The following is a 21,774-nucleotide window of genomic DNA, read 5'->3' on the forward strand; positions in this document are numbered from 1 at the left end:
TAAGAAAGAATTTCGCTTAATTGGGTCTCATTTCTGTTCTCCCCATAACAACCAAGCGTCTACATTTCTGTTGGGATTGAAAGCCCCAATCAGTTCAGATAAATCAGCTTCCTTTTAAATTATGATCTTGGAGGAAATAATGATCTAACTTACTTTTTGTTAATTACTTTTAGGTGAATTACACATCCCAGCTTTGCAGTCCCTTGTTTCCTCAGAAGTATTTAAGCCCTCACATCTATTTAAACCTTTCCTTTACTCAAATTAAGATGCTGAAAAATTCTGCCATTAGAAATAATTTATTTATTTTTTTAAAATTCAGCTTCATGGCTCTGTAGTTTTAAATACTTTCAGCTGAAAATGATTCTATTCTATCCCATGTAGTGGCACCAAATTACTATTTTTTCTTTCCAAATTTGTCTCATTTTACTGATGTGTCAGACTTAGTAAACAAATGAATAGAACAGAGAGATAATGACTAATACAATTCATCAGGCAGAATTGCAAAACATAAACCAAATTGTGTACCCCACAGATAAGAATTTTGCTTTTGACCATAGTAATCATGATGTGTGTGTGTATGTGTCTGTGTATCCCCAAGAAAATAATCAATTGCAAAGGATAGAAAATGCAATAGCTTTGAGCACAGAGCAGTAGATCTAAAAATGAATGATTCAGATTTATTATACAAAAAATTCTAAACCTCTGGAAGTAAAGCAGTAAGCTCATTTATAACATTGATATTAAGAAGGGAATTAATATTTCACAAGAGAAGCACATAATTACAACGTGTGAGAAGTGGCCAAAGAAGTACTTAGAGGCATTCTCATAGCCTTAGGCTTTACCATCTCTCCCGTCACCTGAGAGAATTTCTTCTATGTTGAGTACTAAGGTGGCTTCTCAGGTGGTGCTCGTGGCAAAGAATCTGTCTGCCAGTGCAGGAGACAAAAGAGATGTGGGTTCAAAAAAAAAAAAAAAAAAGAGATGTGGGTTCGATCCCTGGGTCGGGAAGATCCCCTGGAGTGAGAAATGGCAACGCATTCCAGTATTCTTGCCTGGAACTTATATGGACAAGGAGCCCTGTGGGCTACAATCCGTGGGGCTGCAGAGAGTGGGACAGGATGAGTGACTAAGCACGCATGCCCAAGTACTAAGGTAGTATAAGCCTGGTGATCTTTCCGCCTCTGCCACCTTCAGCTCAATCTGTATGAACTTCGTACAGAGTTTCAGTCCCTGGAAGAGTTTTGTGTCTGGCACTGGGTGACCACTTTCATATCAGATGTTTTATGGATAAATATAATGCAGCCCAGTGTCTGACTTCAGGATTCAGGGCTGAAGGAACCCAAGAACTGAAGTCTCTTTCTAACATGCAGATGGTTGGTCCTATCTGTGATGCCAGTTTTCATAGACTACTTTATTCTTGCTCTTTATTTCTGCTCTTTATTGCCCTCTCTGGATCCTGGAAACATTCTGTACTGGGAACCAGATCAGAAGGAGCTCCTAAGTTCTGGGGGAAAGGAACCACTGCTATAGGAACCATTCAGGCTCCCAGGATCTAGGCCAGAGAAGGAACTCTTTAAGCCAGCTGAGTAGTGTTTAACTCTAGGTCAGATCCCAGATCTGAGGCCTGGTATCTCCTGGTGCCGTTGCTCCGTCTTCATCCCCAGTGAGAGTGGACACTCTCACAGTGAAAGTTCCCAAGAACTTTCAACTGTCTAGAATAAATGATGGAGGAAACCTTGCTATTACAGTCCTTGATAGCCAGCCAGGGCTGGCAGAGCTGTTTCCTGTTTTTCACCTGCCAAGTTCCGACTAGAGCATTTCACATCCCCCAAGAAATGACAAATCTGAGCAGCGTCATGGCTAAAGTGAGATCCCACGGGGCCCGTGTTCATCCTTTGTCACAAGGCCTCTGCTCCGTGTGCTGTATTGAGTCCTGTGGCATCTGAGCAGTCAGTCCTCACCTTAATCAGATCAGGCACAAAGGAAGCTTGTAGCTTTGTGTGGATATAGCATGCTGTGTAGCTGATGCCAGTGTCATCAGAGTAAACTGTGAGTGAGGTTGAATGCCTTTCTAATGATGCTGTCCAGGCCCTAAGCACCCATCATAGAGCCAACGAATGCACTGGAGCTGCAGTAGACACTGAAGAGAAAAGAGAAACTCAAGCTCCAAAGGGAACAAGCTACCAACTCTGCATTCTCCGAGAGCGCAAGGCTAGGAGACTCTGTGGTGACAGGGCTACCACCAGGACCTGAATTCAACCCAAAAGTGATCTGGAAAGGCCTTCCCTCTTTCCCCACTCCTCAATATTTTAAGGAGGTACCAGGACAGTATTCAATGGTTAACAACCCATAGGACTCAGATGCCAATCAATACAAATAGATGCAGCAATGGAACAGAACAGATTGCACGGTGAAGCCTGTGGAGCTGGGCCAGGTGAGCCAGCTGATGACGAACAGCAGTTCCATGCCCTCCGTTGTATCTTTAGGACTTTGTGTACAAATTCTCAGGCAGTCCCCAAAGACTCCAAGCCACTGCCCAAAGAAGAATGCATAGGCCGGGTGAGCACAGAAAACTCAGTAATGGGCAGGTAGACGGCGTCTGAATAAAGACGAAGAAGCCGGTCCAGCTGAGGGCCGATGCCACAGCCGCCTCCTTGTTCACGCCAACAGTCTCGCCCTTGGCACCCGCTTGGGTCCTGGAATGGCAGTGTTTCCCCTCAGCCTTCGTTTTTCTGTCCTCACCTATCTTCCTTCTGCCTTATGGTTGTATGTGTGCATGTTCAGTCACTAAGTCGTGTCCAACTCCTTGTGACCACACGCACTGCAGCCTGCCAGGCTCCTCTGTCTGTGGGATTTTCTGGGCAAGAATACTGGAGTGGGTTGCTGTTTTCTCCTCCAGGGGATCTTCCCGACCCAGGGATCAAACCTGCGTCTCCTGTGTTGGCAGGCGGGTTCTTTATCACTGCGACACCTGGGAAGCTATGTCGTATTTACCCATTTGTCTGTTTCACCAGGAGGACCTGGGCTCGGCGTTTAGCCCCCTGCATTCTGTTGGAGGCAGCAGAGCAAAAAGGTTGAGAGGGCAGATTTCAGAGTCCGTTAGAACCAGGGTCAAATCCTGACTTCTTATAAACTTAGTTTCAAGTCTCATTTTTCTAAATCTTGGTGATTGTGAAAGTACCCACCCTACAGTGTTGTAGGGATGATTCAGCGAGCCTACACTTACGAAGTACTTAACTCTGAACAGCATACAGCACCCGGTAACCCTTCTTTTTTGACTGGGGAGAGGATCTGTCTCTGTCCTAGGCATATTCCTTGCAGATGAGTGCATATGCTCTCAGGACCCTCTATTTTACCTTCTCTGTCTCCATCTATTCCTCAGAGGTCCTTTGGGGCTCAGAGCTCAGGGCATGGTGCCTTCCTCAGGAGGTGTGTGTGCTTCCCAGGTGCCACTAGTGGTGAAGAATCCGCCTGCAATGCAGGAGACGCAAGAGATGCCAGTTGGGTCGGGAAGATCCGCTGGAGGAGGAGATGGCAACCCACTCCAGTATTCTTGCCTGGAGAATTCCATGGACAGAGGAGCCTGGTGGGCTACAGTTCATGGGGCTGCAAAGACTCGGACATGACTGAGCATGTGCACTCAGGAGGAGGAAGAGAGGAGCAGGCATCCGGGCTTTAGCCATCACTCCCCACCGTCTGATTAATAATCATCATGTCTATAAAAGGTTTTCAGATTCCCCTCATGACTTATGGAGCATTATGCTCGATATTATGGCACTCACCATGGACAGGACTTGGGTCTCTCATTTTTGGTGCCAATGCCCTCATCAACCAGCATTTCTTGAAGATAGACCAACTCCAGTCTCCCCTTTCCATCTCACTGAAACCGAGGCAGGATCTAGGGGGCCAACCTCCAACTCTGCCCTTGTCTCTAATTGTTGGAGGAAAGCCTGTATGGGTGAGGAAGTCACTTCAAAGAGGAGCAACTTGAGCTTTACATCTTTCAGTTGCTGATGTTTAATGACCAAATACGGTTTTTAGATGGATTCTGATGTTATTTCCTCCATTTATTGCAAAACAGCTGCGGAATGGCAATAGTTGACATTTAAGAGGGGAAAGCAGGTCAGTGGAGTTATTTCCCTTGGAAAGGTCATGCTTGCATCTGGAGGTTGTCCACAACAAATGGCCAAACCACTTTCTCAACTTGTGAGTGTAGAAACTTGGAGGTGCTGTATCTGTGCTTAGAAAACAAAGAAAAGAGAGCAACACTCTTCTGGTTGTTAATGGTATGTCTGGATTTTCTCTGATGAAGGTGATGATGTCAATAATCGTGATGACGTTGATGATTCCTGTTACTGGTTAGGCTCTCAGAGGCTCTTCCTAATTCCCCCATATGCTTTTTTTTTTTTTTTTAATTTTAACGTGGACCATTTTTTAAAGTCTTTATTGAATTTATTACAGTATTGCTTCTGTTTTATGTTTTGATTTTTGGGCCACGAGGCATGTGAGATCTTAGCTTCCTGACCAGAGACTGAACCTATTATCCCTGCGTTGGAAGGTGAAATCTTAACCACTAGACTTCCAGGAAAGTACCCTCTCCAATATGTTCTTCTATGTATCTATTGCATCTTTTATTTCTCCTACATATAATTTATCACATGGGCTTTTCTCTTGAGAGCTGGAGTTTTGACCAAAGGCATCTCCCAGTATGGTATCATTTCCTGAGGTGGATACTGGGGTGGCAGATAGGTGAAATGTCATTCCCACACTGCGAAGAAGGGCTAGACACCCACACATGTGCTCTTTGTAAGCTTCTGTCCAGAGATCTCAAGGGAGGACTGGACACCTGAGGTTTTTTTTTCCAAGGCTACTTAGGGAGCCAGGGAAGGCATGGAGACCCCAGAGGTCTTTTCATAAATGACACAGACTGCAGGTCAGCCACTTATACGTCCACTTGTCACATGTACACAGTCAACCTGTTGTTGTTACTGTTACCATTAATGTTATTTTATAGCAGGGACGATGTTGTGAGATAACTCAATGGGCCATGGTGATGTTTGAGAGCAGGATGGGTTTCTGCTGGGTTCCTATTCCACATCTCTAACTGCGTCCCCCAAGCCAGTCACTGAACCTGAGTTGTCCTGGCCAATATTTCTGTATGCCCTGTGAGATGGTAGCCTTTCCCTTCTCCAGGGGATCTTCCCAACCCAGGGATCAAACCCTAGTCTCCTGCCTTGTAGGTGGATTCTTCACCTGAGCCACCAGGGAAGCCCTGGAGACAGCTATACCGAGCCTGTACTTTGTGGTGAGGTTCAAAGTGAGTAGATGAGAAGTGCCTAACATAGGAATGACTCAGTGAGTGAGAGCATCATTGTTGTTATTTGTTGTCTTTTTATTGCTCAGAGAGACAAGGGCGTTGGTGTCTTTTAGGAATATTTGAATTTCGACATTTCGTATGTCAGTGGCGATTCATCCAGGAATGACAATCATCTCCAGTCTCTGCCTACAGGCCTCCGAACCCTGCCTGTGTTCATTTTGTCTTCTGTTGTGAGCGCCTCTGGGGTGGGGGCAGGGGAAGGGGAAGCTATGGTGAGGCCTGTGTCAGGGATTTGGTGAGAGTTTGCTGCATGGCAGACGCTGGGCTCACACTTGACAAAAACGGTCTTGACTTAGCTCTGTCTTCACCCCCGTGAGGTAGGTACTGTTCATCCTTCTTTAACTGGTGAGAAAAATCGAAGCTGTAGAAGTTAAGTAACTTTACTCAGGGCTGGGAAACCACTCACCCAAAGCATGGATGAATGCACATTTCACAGCCAGTTCCTTACCATTAGCAAACTCACCATGAATATAATGTTGGGTGTTCCCTCCACTGGAGCTTCCCAGGTGGCGCTAGTGGCAAAGAATCTGCCTGCCAGTGTGGGAGATACAAGAGACCTGGGTTCGATCCCTGGGTCAGGAAGATCTCCTCAAGAAGGGAAAGGCAGCCCACTCCAGTATTCTTGCCTGGAGAATCCCATGGACAGAGGAGTCTGGTGGGCTACGGTCCGTGGTGTCTCACAGAGTCGGACTGATGTGACTAAACACATCCCTCCACTGCCATCTATGGGTTTGAACCTAAGTGATAAGTGATGTGTTCTTGCGCAACTTCTGAAGTCCAGCTTTCAGCTGACCCTCATTCTTTATCTCTTGGCAAATTGACATTTTGGATTATGGCACGCTGGTGGTGCCTGCTAGCTGCTGGTTCGGTTTTGGCAAGGTCTGCAATTTTGTCCCTAATGCAGTGTTGCTGCCGTCATTTGACTGTTTCCTTCCGCTTTCACCCTTAATATTTTACAAAGAATGGAAAACAGGCAAATTAAAAAGCCCATATGAGTGATCAAAAGCAGGGACCTCAAGTACAATTGAGACAAAAATAGAGACTATTTAGCTTTAATTGGATACTTACTAGATTTAAACTAATTAATCATTTTAAATTGCAAAGGGGAAAAAACAAAATCAGAGAACTTGCACAAAATGCTAAATATTCATTATCAAACACCTAAGTGTGATTAAAGATACATAGCCATCCTTTTTGTGATTGGGTGCAAGCCAGGATGTTTTCAGTGACAGACACAATTTCTAATCGTTTGTGCCAAGGGAAATTTATTGGCTTACATAGGTGGGAAGGATCCTAGGTCATTCGGAGAGTTAAGGAGGAATTGTAGGGCATAGGGAGTTGGGGCGGAGACCCAGGAGTCAGGGCCACCACGCTGTTTGCATCTGTCTCTCATGTCTGCTCATTTCTGATTGGCTTCATTCTGCAGACAGACTCTTGCAGATGGCATAGATGGCAGAGAATGCATCCACAGCTCCTTGGCTTTGTAACTTCATGTTTCTCAACACCAGAAGAAAGAGAATCTTCTACTCAGAGCATTTACATATCACTCCCATGACAGATTCCAACAGGCTGTCCTTGGATGGTTCATCCACCCACTCCCCAATCACTGTGTCCAGTAGAAAAGAGTTGCCATGATTAGTCGGGCAGTGGGTCACATGATCATCTTTGTGATCTGGAAGTCCTGGAGTCTGTTACTGGAAGAGGGAGAATGGAGGAAAAATATGCCAAACGCTACCATCACTGGATACCATCCATCCATCACTGAACCACACTCCCTCCCTATCTTTCTTTAATATTTCACTTTTGACTTTGGTGCAGTTTCATCATATTTAAAAGAACAGGACTGATTGTATTGGTGGTCAGCCATCTGACAGAGTCCCAAGCCATTCAGCTGTATCAACCTCATTGCATAAATTGAATAAATAATTTACATTCTGTACAAGGATCATACAAATAGTTTTGGCATGGTGAGAATTTGCATCCTCTCAGCCCAGCCCTCTCGCTGAATGTGGTTCCCTAGGCAGCAAAGCAGCGGCATCTGTTTTGAACACCTGGTGGCCTCCATCCCTCAAGGAGGTAAGCTGAAAGCTAAAGAGAATGAAAATGGGGCCAGGGACTTGAGGGACTTTGTCAAGTAGAGCCTTCTGGCTTTGAGTGACAAATGTGTTGAGATGTGAAGGAAAGAAATACGTATTCCATACAGATTTGTTTTTCATGTAAATAAGTGTTTTAGCCTCAAACTTTCTGGCATTTCATTATGCAGGTGACTTAGTCATTGACATGCATGCAATTTGCATTTTCTCCCTTCTCTGCCAAAAGTGCAGAGGCTGTAACTTGGCCAAATTACACACCCTGGGTGCACAGACAGCCATCCTGGGCGCATCTGTAAATACTGAGGGACAGGCTCAGCCAGAACAGGACCGAGATCCTGTTGATTTGGACTAATAGGTTTTTCTTGAGGATTTTATCTGATTTCTAGCACGTAGCCTATTTCTCATGTGAAGGATACGGCTCTACCAGACATGTCTGGGGCTGGGTATGGAGGCAGGGGTGATATTAAAAATATTTAACAGGGACTTCCTCAGTGGTCCAGTGGTTAAGAATCCACCTTCTAATGTAGGGGACGTGGGTTCAATCCCTGGTCTGGGAGCCAAGATCCTGTGTGCTGTGGGCCAGCTAAGCCTGCCCTGAAACTATGAACCCATGTGTTCTGCAACAAGAAGCCTGCGCCATCTCAGAAGACAGTGCAGCCAAGAAAAGAAAGAAAGAAAAAAAAAAGTTAACAACCAATTAGGTGTGCTCGCCAACAGATCCAAATGGATTTGGGCCAAAGTGTTAGAATCAAATTTGAGGACCTTCAAGGTCCCAAACACTAACCCTTCAGTTGCTGGGTCTCCCACTCCAGTGTTCTTGCCTGGAGAATCCCAGAAACGGGGGAGCCTGGTGGGCTGACGTCTATGGGGTCACACAGAGTCGGACACGACTGAAGTGACTTAGCAGCAGCAGTAGCGGCAGCAGAGACAGTGGGAGAATGAGCCCAAGCCATTTCACAAGGTCAGGGAAACCATTCGTTACTAACTGGTATGGCAAGATGGTTTTTCCAGTAGTCATGTATGGATGTGAGAGTTTTACCATAAAGAAGGCTGAGCACCAAAGAATTGATGCTTTCAAACTGTGGTGCTGGAGAAGACTCTTGAGAGTACCTTGGACTGCAAGGAGATCAGGCCAGTCAATCCTAAAGGAAATCAACCCTGCATATTCATTGGAAGGACTGATACTGAAGCTGAATCTCCAATACTTTGGCTACCTGATGTGAAGAACTGACTCATTGGAAAAGACCCTGATGCTGGGAAGGGTTAAGGGTGTGAGGAGAAGGGAGTGGCAGGGGATAAGATGGTTGGATGGCATCACCAGCTCAATGAGTTTGGCATGAGTTTGAGCAAACCCTGGGAGATAGTGAAGGACAGGGAAGCCCGGTGTCTGGTGTGCTGTAGTCTATGGAACCGCGAAGAGTCAGAGTCAGACACAACTGAGCGACTGAACAAAAGAGTGGCAAGATGCCCGTGATTTCCCAGCTGCTCTCACCTCTCTGGTGCCCATGGGCTGCAGGCATGCATGCAAACCGCAGGAGATCAAACCCCAGGAGAGCTGCCTGAGGCGCCCTGGGCAGCAGACCAGGCAGGACCGGCGAGGCCTCCTTCCGGAACTGCTGTGGCTTGTTCTCGTTTTCAAATGGGAGTTTGATTTAGGACCAGCCTTTGGTTTCTCTCAGACTTGGGAAGTAAACATTTCTCATTCTCAAAACCCACAAATTAATCATTTTTGCAAATCAGAGCTGAGCTCTGAGCCCCTGACCGGGAGGCCTGAGCCTGCTGGCCCCAGGAGCCTGGGTCTGTCAGCATGCGCCGCTAATGCATATGCATTTGTTCTTCTTGTGGGAGCTCGGGCCTGCAGGCTTCAAGGGGTGAAGCTCTGCTCACTAATCATAATGCAATATCAGTGTTTTCTGCAAATCCCCTTATTATCTCTGCATCATTAGCAGTTTCTGAGCTTGTCTACAACTAATTTCACAGCGAATCTTATTTCTACCCGATATTTTAAATAAGCTATCATGCCGGGCAGCAGCTGACACGCCGCTGAGAAAGAAGCAAATCAACCTAAAGCAAGCTTTCAAACTGCCTCCGACAATTAAGCACTGGGTCACCATCCAGGGTGGGAGAGGGTAGCCGGCTTCCTGGAACCCCCGTCTCTGACTGCAGTGGATTCAGTCATACCTCACTCGTTAGAGAGGTGATCTCCAGAGCCCGGTGTCGAGGGGTCTCGTTTCTGCTCTGCTATTTCCTCCAGGTAGCCCTTAGGATGTAATTTAATGTCTCTGAGCCTCAGATGATAAAATAATATCTACTCATAAGAGTCGTGTGGACTTATTGAGCGAATGTCTGTAACACGTTTAATGTAATGTACCTGGTATATTGAGCACCTCGTGTGCTCCATAAATATGGCTTTTATTATTTTTCGTTCCCTTATGAACTGTTTAGGGAGTGATCCCTTTCTGCCCTGCTCTGCACGAGGCTCTGATGGCACTTGTCTAGTTCCACTTCTGGTCATTTCACTAGTTCACTGAGGAAGCTGGTAGGGATGAGCCCCCTGAGGGTGGAGAAAGATTCCTACACTCAGGTTGTAATAAGAAAGAACTCATGTTCCACGTTGAAAGCTTTCTGTCCCTGGTTGAAAGATGAGGAAGGAGGGTTTATTCCACTTCAGCTCCAGGGACCTCTCCCACCTGCTCAGCTATGGACAACAGCCATCCCCCGAGGAAAGGACACCTTTTCCTTGGCTGAGCACCAAGCCTCTTTGAAAAAGTGCTGAGGGATCCAGTTTTATGCAATGTTTCCTCTCTGAAGATGTAGGAAGTCCATGGCTATTCTGTCCTTTGGGTAAAATAAGTCAAATAAGCAGGGTGACAATATACAGCTCCTTTCCCAGTGGTGAGACCCCTACAACCCTCTAGGATAGAGACTGAGCTAATCCTGAGGCAGAACGGATTTTGCCTACACGCTTGGTCCTTTCCTTGGCTTCCTATCAGAGATGTTCTAGAATTGTATGTGCACACACACACGTGTGTGTATAGGAGGTGCCCACAGTTGTACTGATGAAGAACTACATAAAGGCTGGAACGTCAAATATCTAAGCTGTTATCCTCATGAGGATGACCTGTGAGTATGTCTCACCCACAGATGTACTTTATTTGCTTGCGGAGTTGTTAAAAGTTTGGATCTACATCTCAGTGTTTCAAAACAAGGAGGTTTAAAAAAGTCTGAAGAGGATCTGGTAACATTGGGTCCAAATCCCAAAATAACGCTGGTCAACTGGTCAGCAGCTGCCCCCTTGACCCTGGTCAAGAGCATGACCCCTTTGCCACAGTCCCGACCACTCTCTATTGCCCCTAACACCAAGCATCGGGGGGAGTGTCCATTCATCATCACTCTAATGCCGCCATCTTCATCTGAACTGCTTCACTTATTTACAGGTTCTATCAGGCTGTATGTCCTGAGGCAGGAGCTTGATCAACATAGGAATGCAACCAGATGACTGTGTTTTCTTGGGTGTCGGCAGAGAGCAGTCATAGTGTCTGGTGCCCTGGGTTGGCACCACTTCATTCTTCTCGTTATGATTGAGGATTCATTCACTTGTGCCTTTGAAGCCATGCAGAGTTTGGTTATGAGCTCTCTCCTGCTAATGTAAGAACCATTATGTTAGCTAGAAGCATCTCTTTGGCCCCTCCCTGCACAGAGCCTTACTTTCCCATCAGTGGTGTTCACCGAGCACCCGACTGTTTCTTTCCTTGGTGCTGGGTGTTGCATTTGATGGGAGTCATGTGGGTCACCTTTGCTTTATGTGCAGCCAAGGGGCATTGTAAGAATATAGAGAGGCTTCTGCAGCAGCCAAGGGCAGAAGTGGCCTCTTGCCCAAGTGTGGAGGCCCTTTCCTTGGCATTGAGCCCAACCCTGTGACTCTCTGGACGATCTGCAGAAATGAAGGGAGTTATTTTACACAAAAGTTCACTGTATCCATCAGTCCCAAGTTATTGTGAACCATGCATATACACATGTACGCATCCGTTTTCACACATGCACACATACTTTGTGTACCAGTTATGAGGAGGGCTTTGTTCTAGGTGCTGAAACTTCAGTGTGTGTGTGCATGTGCATGTGTGTGGTGGCAAATACAAAGTCCTTGATTTCACAGAGAATGAATCCTACCAGAGAAAGGTAGGCAATAAACTACATAAGGAAATGGATGTAAGGTGTGATGTCAGGCAGTGGTGAGGGCTATGAAGTGGGGTGGGGTGGGCAGAGTCGCAGAAGTTTTCTTTAGCTAGTGGTGAGCAGGGAGTCTTCTTGGAAGGGTGGGAACTGACCCGGATCCTTGCACAGGGCAGCCGAGCCGCCCGGCTCCAGGGACACTGCTCACGTGGTAGACTGGAGTCGGGCCACGTGAAGGGCACCCCCTGGATGTGTTTGCAGGTGTGGCTTGAGGAATCAACCTGGGCAGAGAGAAGAACCAGGGTAAGTGTCTTGAGACTGGGCATGCGTGCTGAGTTTGAGGAACAACAAGGAGGCCCGTGAAATAGAGCGAGGGGACCGGTGCCATGCCTGGAAGTGGTCAGGGGTCAATTCGTGAAGGGCTTTTAACACCAGAGCGTCTTGAGTCACCTGAGGATTTGGCTAAAATGCAGATCCTGGCCCAGTAGGTCTGAGGTGGGGTTCCCGATTTTGCATTTCTAGTGAGCTCCCAGTTATGCTGCCTCGACCACACTTTGAGGAGCAAGGCTGGAGCCTGCGGTCTGGACTAGGGGAAGCCGCCAGAGAGTCTCAGGCTGGTAGTTTATTCTGCTTGGCTGAAGCATCATTCACTTTAGAGTCCAAGTGTTCATCGACTGAGTCTGTGAGGGAGAATTTTTGATCCCTTCGCTGCCCAAGCAGGCAGAGGGAGGCTGCTGGGAGAGATAAGGATAAGATTTATTTATGTAGCTACTCGAACTTGAGGCTGTTTATAGTTGATGAATATCTGTCTTTAAGCAGCTGTGTGAATTATCCGAAATACATGAAAGCAATCCATTCGAGATCAAAATCCTTAATTCCAGACCTTTCCAGGTTGATACATCTTAAAAGAGGGAGGTTTGGTAACATTGTTGAACATTAATTAGGTAACACTTGTGCAGAACTGGAAGAAAGAAAAGCCTTCTGTGTGTAAGTGCTTGGGGAGCATGGCTGTGAAATGGTGCAATCTGAGGCTGGGATTGAAATGAAAATTTCACATAAGCAAATGCTCATCCCATCAGGTGCGGTGATTGGAGATTGTGTGAGTTTGAATGTGCCTGGCCGCCCCCCGCCTCCCCGCAGCACAGCCTCAAGTCCTCCCTGAATAGAAACCGTTGTGCAGATGAATGGGGAATTTACTAGAGGTAATTACAGAAGGAGGGGAGGGAGGCCCCACTTGCTCTGGGGAGAGGAAGGGGTCTTTCTTTCTCTTTGTCACAAAGGACTATTTGCTCAGATGCTGTTCTCCTAAGCCCATGTTCTACCCAGGACTTGGTTAAGAGAAGGTACCACAGGGAGGGTGCTCTTTGGTACCACCTGTGGCCCCTGGAAGAGCATGTATTCAAAATCACATGCTCTGTACCCATTTCGCTCGGCCCTGCCTGTGTGCCCAGCTGGTCCTCCTTCCTAGTTCCACCCGGGGCTTCCAGTCCCTAGGGCAGCATGCATGGAACTCCAGGAGTGGGGTTCCTGTCCGCCCTGGGAACCCACTCATCATCTAGCAAAAAACCCACTTCAGTGCCATCTCCTGACCCACCCCCTGATGCCCAAGGCAGGGTGCCCACTGCCTCCTCTGGGAGGGACTTCTTGAAGCCCTGGCAGGAAGCAAAAGGATTACATCCTCACATTAGCACGTGATCTGTCCCCTCTCCTACAAGTCAGGTGACACAGGGAGGTGTCTGCTCTGTGTTACTTCTGAAAAGGCTTTTCAACAATACCCCACTCTGCGGGAGATTGCCACGCCCAGTGGAGACATGAAATCAAAGCAAAATGACTTCTAGATCAGTAAAGAAATGGGATCAATGTTCTTGATCAGCTCTTGACCAGATCAGTGAAAACATAGGATCAGTGTTCTATGAACTGGGTGCCCCTCCGTTAACCCAAGACTGCCTCTTCATAAAAATGCATGTGCTTTCGTGGCCACCCTTTCTCCTGGGGGCGCTGTTGGCCTCTGCTCCTTGCCTCAGGCACTCAGGAAGGTGACTGAGCCTCTTGCAACATTTCCTTCTCAGAGCTTCTGTGCATGAGGACCTGGCTCCTTGTCCTTCTCCCCTGAGCCCCACAGGGCTTCCTCAAAGCGCCAGGTAAGGTTGCTCTGCCCCGAGGGATGGAGATGCTGTGTGCATCTGACTTCACGTGTGCAGCCCAAGGATCTCCAGAAGCGCACCCCCGCCCCCGCCATCAATGGGGGCGGTGACCATCTCTTGACTCATTACTGTCAGACTCAGTTGAATCCCAGCAAGATATTTTTAAGTACAGGGTCCCCTGACAGCACTTACATGACGATTTGATGTCCAGTGTCTGTGTCGCCCACACTCTGAGTCTACTCAGATGAGGATGATGGCGCCCTCTGTATCGTTTATTCTTTTGTTGACTTGAGACTGCCCCCTCCCAGGCCACCAGTGCTTGTGGCAGGACCTTTCCGGTCACTGGTGTCCCCGAACCACAAGTTCAGCCGATAGCGTGTCAGGTACGAGAAGGGATTCACACAGAACCCAGCTCAGCCGGCACTCACGTAAACAACATGAATAAAAATTAACTTAAAAATCTTTCCTCCCTCCTTCCCAATGACATTATACCAATGGGGCCACTTAAATCCTTACATTTGTACCTTTTCAAAAGGGCCCGCTGTTTTACGATGTCAAATGTGACCTTTACAACAAAACGTGCAAACTGCGTCGTACACAGAGGACTCTTCGAAGCTAGTAATTTTCATGATGCAAATTTCTGAGCAGAATGAGCCCATTAGCCAAATTAGCAATTCATAAAAGCGAAAGTTCATGGTCAGGAAACAATCACGTCTTTTCCTAAGGTATAATTTTAGCCCATTGTACGGTTAAGGTGTGTTTTTCCCCCCCTTAAAAAAAAGTAAATTAGGACTCTAATTAAGTAGGTTAAAGCTGTATATGAAAGAGAATGCAATTTATGTTCAGGAAAGTGAATTGGTGATTCATAAGAAGCCAGAGATCCTTGACAAGGGCATAGTAATGTTACCCTGAATGTGAATGAGTGATTTTGGCCAGTGTGGGAGGGAAACTCCCTTGGGGTGGTGGAGGAGGGAGAATTTTGTAAGGTCATGTTAAAGGCTGTTGGGGCTTCCCGGAAGGCACTAGTGGTAAAGAATCTGCCTGCCAATGCAGGAGACATAAGAGACACGGGTTCGATCCCTGGGCTGGGAAGATCCCCTGGAGGAGGGCATGGCAACGCACTCCAGTATTCTTGCCTGGAGAATCCCATGGACAGAGGAGCCTGGCGGGCTGCAGTCCGTGGGGTCACAAAGAGTTGGACACAGAGCACACACATCATCATGAAAGGCTCTTGGGTTAGATGCAGGCTGAGGCTGGACGGTATGGAGCGGAGGCGGAGCTCCAGCTTACATTCCATAACCACCTGTGCAGGCACGCTCCAGGACGTGAGCCAGGGGTCAGCCCGTGATACCCATGTTTTCAGGGACACAGCTGACTTTGAAGCAGGTAGGGCTGGGAGACATGAGGCTGACAATGGGACTGATAGTCTATCTTTTCCTCCAAAAACTGGGGAAATAAAACACGATGCATTCTCCAGCCTCTTTCTGATGATTCACTGAAATCATGTACATGAAGGGCCCCATGTATGGCTGGATAATATTCCATTGTTTGTTTTTGCCACATTTTGATTATGCATTCATCAGTTGTTGGACATTTGGGTTGTTTCTATCTTTTGACTACTGTGAATAATGCTGCCGTGAACATCCGCGTGCAAGTTTTTGTTTGAATCCCTGTTTCCAGTTGTTTTCGATATATACCTGGAAAGAATAAAGTACTGATACAAGTCACAACGTGAATGAACCTTGGACATGTGATGCTCAGTGGAAGAGCCCAGACACAAAAGGTCACACGTTGCGTGGTTCCATTTCTATGAAGTCTCCACAATGGGCAAATCCACAGAGACAGGAAGTAGACTAGTGGTTTCCAGGCTCCAGGCAGTTTGAGCAGTGACGAGTGTTGGCTGAATGGGGACGGGGGCTTCTTTTCAGGACCATGAATATTTTGGAATTAAGATGATGCTTGCATAACAACAGATTACACTAAATGCCACTGAACTGTTCACTCTAAAATGGTTGATTTTATGTGTAGGTAGATTTTTATGTTATGTGATTTTTGTTTCACTCTCTCTCTCTTTTTTAAAAAACCCGTGTATATTTGTACAGGCTGTGCAAGTTGGCCTGTTTGTGTATTGAGCTTCCTTGGGACAGAATCATGTTTGTTTATTTTGAAATCCTGGTTTCCAGGAGTGCTTGACAACTCGTAGGCTCTTGGTGCATGACACCGACCATCTTGACTGAGAACTTGTGACCTGCTGGATACAGGACCAGGCCCTTCATAAGAGTGAGGAGAGGGACTTCCCTGGTGGTCCAGTGGCCAAGAATAGGCCCTCCTGCCGATGCAGGGGACATAAGTTCAATCCTTGGTCCAGGAAGATGCCACATGCCGCAGAGCAAGCTAAGCTGGTGGGCCACAGCTCCTGGGCCTGCATGCCTAGAGCCCGTGCTCCACATCAGGAGAAGCCCCCGCGACGAGAAGCCCACGGACCACAGCTGGGCAGTCGTCCCCGCTCACCACGACTGGAGAGAGCCCATGCACAGCAGCGAAGACCCAGTGCAGTCAAACATGAGTAAATAAGGAATATAAAAAGCAATAAGAGCGAGGAGAAGAGTTTGTTCCCCAGTTCCTGGGGGTGTTATTCAGGAGGAAAGCGTGTGGAGGGAGCTCTGCCTTGTGGAAGGTGGCAGGGCATGTGGGAGGGGAGTGCTGGGGGCTGGGCAGACAGAGGCGGGGGGACCAGGTGATGGCAGGAGGGCCCGCGTGGAGACTGGGAGGGCGACAGCCGGGGCTGCGTGGAGGCTGCGAGGGAGCGGGCAGACGCAGGTGTTACTCTGCTGTGGCGCACTGCCTATACCTGTGCTCCTCTTCCAGGGACCCTTCATTGTTCTTAAATGCTCCCCAGGTGGCTTGGTCGGTAAAGAACCCGCCTGCAATGCAGGAGACACAAGAGACACAGCTTCGATCCCTGGGTCGGGAAGACCCCCTGGAGGAGGGCATGGCAACCCACTCCAGTATTCTTGCCTGGAGAATCCAGGACAGAGGAGCCTGGCGGGCTGCAGTCCATAGGGTTGCAAAGAGTCAGGCACGACTGAAAAGACTGAGCTATATATATATATACGTACCCTCCCTCTTGAGTCTCCCTCCCACCCGCTCCGTTCCACCCGTCTAAGTCCTTGCAGAGCGCCAGGCTGGGCTCCCTGTGCTAAACGCAGCTTCCCACTGGCCGTGTTTTACACATGTGGTGTATGAATGTCATTCCTACTTTTAAAGGAGGGTCTCAGGCGGGCATGGGCTGAGAGGAGGGGGCTACAAGCAGAAACAGCACAGTCAGCTCTGACAGTCATCCTGAAAGTGGTCCTGCCGTGGTCTGATCAGTGTCATCTTGATGGTTGGAAATACAGTTTGACTCAGCTCCAGGGTCCGTTTGCTCCCCTTTCTTCACGGCCGGTTCTCAGAACTCTGGCAGCTTATGTCACGGCTTCAGTCTGGTTACTGTGTAGTTAACGTCTACCTGGTGGGGGTTTCGGTGTCTACAAAACAGCTCACAGGACATGGCTCAGAACATTTATCTATAAGCCCTTGAGAAGGAACTAAAGGTTCTTGACTTCGTTTAATGACTAAACTGTTATTATTTTGTCCTGTTTGACTGCTTTCCTTTGCTTATGCCTTTTCTCACTTCTCTGATTCAATTTATTCTGGTCAAGTTTTTCCACTGACAAAAGGCGGGCAGAGGACAAGGAGGGATAGAACCACAGGATCCTACGCCGTTTCACTTTACGGCATATGGGTGTGGGCGTTTAGTTCATCAGTGGGCAGCAATGGACCTCAAGGCAGCCCAATTATATTTTGGGTTACACATGCACCATTTCATTGAATATGATCCTCTCTGGGTTTTTGGATAAAAACAGTGGGGCATAGGGAGGTGAGGTCATTCACCCAGGGTCACGCAGCTTGTAAGCAGCACAGCTGGGATCTAATCATATTAAACTGCCTTGGAGGAAATTGGATTTTCAAAATACCAGAAGGCCTCTTTTACTCTTCAGTGTGCCTGCGATTGCCACAATTAAATATGATTCTTTGATTTTATGTTGTTTCTTCATCTGTGAAACATGAATACTGTTGTCTACTCTGCAAGATTATTATAGTCAATAGAGATAGATTATTGAAAGCTCAGGGGAAACAGTAGGTGCTCAGCAAGTGTTGGTCCTTCTCCCCAAACACCTCTCTTTCCTCTCCTCCCCCATCCCCACTTCTCCTGTATTGGAGGGAGGGGGAGCAGGGCACAAGTTACTAAGAGTTGACTCTCTGGATTATCCAGGTAGGAACAATGACACACGGCTTAGCATCAAGAACCTGATGGTCCAGGTCAAGACCACATCCTGCCCCTGCTCAGCTGCAGGGCCTGGCACAAGCTGCCTGGCTTCTCTGAGCCTCAGTTTCCACATCTGGGCACTGGGATAATAACCTCACCTCCTCAGGTGGTGCACCTCAAAACCAGCATAAGAACATGAAGGCAACTGTCCTCAGAAAACCCTGAAGTGGTATGTGGGTGTGGCATACGGCACCAGAAGAGGAAGTGGAGTGCCACAGAGGGTTTCACTTGGCCAGTGGTTCTCATCCAAGAGTGATTTCACTTTCAGAAGACCCTAGTCCAGGTCTGCAGACACCTTGGTCATCACAGCTGGGGGAGATCTGCTGGCGATGTCTAGCAGGTGGAGAGATGCTGTTAACCTCCTCGAAGCTCTCCACCCCGTCACAGTGGAGAATTATCCTGCCTGAAATGTCAGCAGTGCCGAGGAACTGACCTAGAAGGAAGATGGTATCACATGGAGATCTGGACAGGAAACCATTGAGGATACACAGCGGGTTTTTCTTTCCTCCATGCTCTTTTTTTTTCATATTAAAAATATCAGATGTAGTTTAAAGGTGCAGATAATGTTAAAAAATGGAAAATAAACAATCATGTTCTCACCACTCAAAATTGGCAGTTATACTTCTCTTTAGATATTTTTAATAATTAAAAAAAAAATCACAGATGAGCTACCCCATCATCTCCCTTTCTCATTTCCCTTCCCTCCTCCAGAGACACAGCCTCTATCATGAATTCATCTTCATCTTTTCCATCCATTTTTTGGTATTTTTATAAACATCCGTCACCATGAGCAAAGCATTGTGTGCATTTACATTTTTTCCCAATGAACACAGATGGAAAGGTATCACCTGCAACTTGCTCTTTTTATTCAGCAATGACTCATGTTGACAACACGTAGGTGGGTTGGGTTTAATCCGGGTCCCTACAGTCTAGCTGATTGCCTTGGAGTGGAGCTTGTTAGTCCTTGATAATGTAGAGCAGCGTTAACTGCTTCACTGGGGTGAGGTGGCACTCATGTTCCTGAGAACCGTCTCGGGTCTGGTACCTCCCCCAGAGGGAGGGAGGCCGTGAGATTAGCTGAGAGTAGAGGCCACGTACTTCCCCTGTCTCTCTCTGCATCCCCCGTTGGCCCTCGGGCTATGTAAGCCAATACAGGCTTTGAAGGCACAAGTTGGGGTCTTTGTGAATGAGCTACCACGTTACTTTTGCTCTCAGAAACCCCTGTGGTTTGGGCAGGAACTCCACAGCCTCCAGCCTGTACTCCTGGTTAAACGACTTTAAGTCGAGACTCTTGGTCTTACCTGTACAAACAGACTCACGCTTGGGCCAGAGAGGTTGTCGCTGACGATGTCACGAGATGTCAAGTGCCCTTCCTGGGCTTTCTGGCCCCTCTCAACAGGCTCTTCAGAGACAGCCGTGGCCGCAGTGATTTGGGGGAGAGGCTGGCCACCCTGCTGAATGGCCGTCTTCATCATCCTGGCGTCCTGCACTCGGTGGAGGAGAGGCGAGGTGGATGCCCAGTCTGCATTTTTAGAGACAGAGATGGAAAATAAAGCAGTGGCTTCCTGCTATTAAACGGGAGTGTGATTAGTTATAGGAAAATCAATTCATTCTTTGGCTTTGGGGAAGGCTTTTAAGTGTGAAAGGGGATGCTAATCCCCTGGGAAATGATTTTTAAGCAAAACTGCCTTAGTTCTGCCAGCTGCTTAGATAAACACCGGAGGGGAGGGGACAGCTTGGCTATTCTCCCCAGATAACAGGGGTTCCAGAGGTGCCTGCCTCTCTCCTTCTTTCCTCCCTCTGTTTCTCTCTCCATCCCCCCCTCCCTCTCACATTTATCGAGTGCTGACTGTGTGCCTTGACTGCAGATAGGAACTGTCTCTGCTCTCATGGAGGCTGAGGCTGCAGGCAGTGGAGACAGAAACCCAGCAAACACAGGACGTATGGAGAACTCCTCAGGGCAGTGTCGACTGCCATCTGCCCCGCCCCCCACCCCATCCTTCTTTCTTATCTTCTACTGCTTCCTCTCCTTCTGGTTCATTTCTCTCTCTTTCCTCCCCCCATTGCCCTCCTCCTCTGCTGTCACTTTTTCTCCCTTTCTCATCGCTCCCTTTCTCCCTCTCTTCTGTGGCGGAGTCCTAGCATCTTCACAGCCACCTTGGAAGCAACCTGCAGAGTGTTGGTTGGAGGACAGAGTGAGCCCCTCTGAGTTCACCCCGTGCAGAGACACACGGGATCCTGCCTCTGGCCACTCCCAGAGCGGCAGGACCCTTTCGGATCTGTATCAGCTTCTGCCCTCCCAGGGCTGAGCGGAGCCAGCACTCCTTTGGGGGAAGGAGTGCCCTTTGTTCTGTGTGTGACCTGGTTTATCACCCACTCAGCCCTGGTCTTCCATCTCCAGCACAGTGCTCCCGGCGTCCCCCTCCATGAGCCGTTTCATCTTGCTTCTGCCCACTCTGGCTGCCATCCCCTCCTCCATCTTTTAGGCTTTCCTCTCTGCATATACATGGGGAGTGCTTGTTACATAATTTCTTCTAATCAGTCCTGCCCAAACACTAGCTTCATTTGCATATCAGTGAAAGTGTATAATGATAGCAAAATATTTTTAATAATGATGATATTTACAGAGCTAACATAGCCTGAGAGATTGCCAGTCATCAGACACTATGTAGCACTTTGTATATTTGATCTCATTTAATTTTTGCAACAGCCTCAGAAGGTGGCTGCTATCGTCAACCTTTATTTTTCAGAAGGGGAAACTGAGGCTCAGTGAGGGTAACTAACTCACACAGAGGACCAGGAGTAGGAGGTGAATGCAGGTTGTTGCCGTTCAGTCGCTAAGTCATGTCCGATTCTTTGTGACCCCATGGTCTGCAGCATGCCGGGCCTCCCTGCCCCTCCCCATCTCCCAGAATTCACTCAAGTTCATGTCCATTGAATCAGTGATTCCATCCAACCGTCTCATTCTCGTGCAGGGTTGTCTGATTCCAAAGCCTGTGCTCATGATCACGAGCATGGTAGGGGCAAGGGGAGGAGCCATGTGATACAGGAGGCCAAGAATAAATTATTATTTTTTAGCAGAGTCCTCCCTCAGCAGGATTGGTGACAAGACCATATTTGTGTAGCCTTTTCGTGCTCTGCCATCAAGACCCTACAAGCCTGACCTCCATTCCACAAGTCTTTGCACATCCTGCTCCAGACCCCTGGCACTCAGAAGCTTGGCCAGGACCAGTGGGTGCAGGAGCCCAGCTATGTACAAGGTGCACTGTGTCCCTTTTGTGGATGTATAGAGGCAAGAAGATATGATTTAGAACCAGACAGCTGAAACCCAATTCCCTGTCCTGCCACTTGCTTGCTATAGGACCTTGGATAGATTACAGATCTCCCCTTCTTGGCTCATAGCATCTGTAGAAGCTTTCCAACTCACAGGTTAACTGCAGGAGTGGGTGGGTTACTGTCTGTAATGTGCCCAGTACATACGTGGTTGGCATCAAGTCAGGGGTGAGTGGGAACCCTCCCCATTCACTGCCCCGTCCTGCACATGTACGTGTGAGCTCATGTGTGTGGAGAAGTTGGGGTACTGAGCCCCAGGTTGGGGTGACCGCCTCCTGCCTGCAT

The sequence above is a fragment of the Cervus elaphus genome, chromosome 10 (genome assembly GCF_910594005.1).
Source record: "Cervus elaphus chromosome 10, mCerEla1.1, whole genome shotgun sequence".
In the NCBI taxonomy this organism is placed as follows: Eukaryota; Metazoa; Chordata; class Mammalia; order Artiodactyla; family Cervidae; genus Cervus; species Cervus elaphus.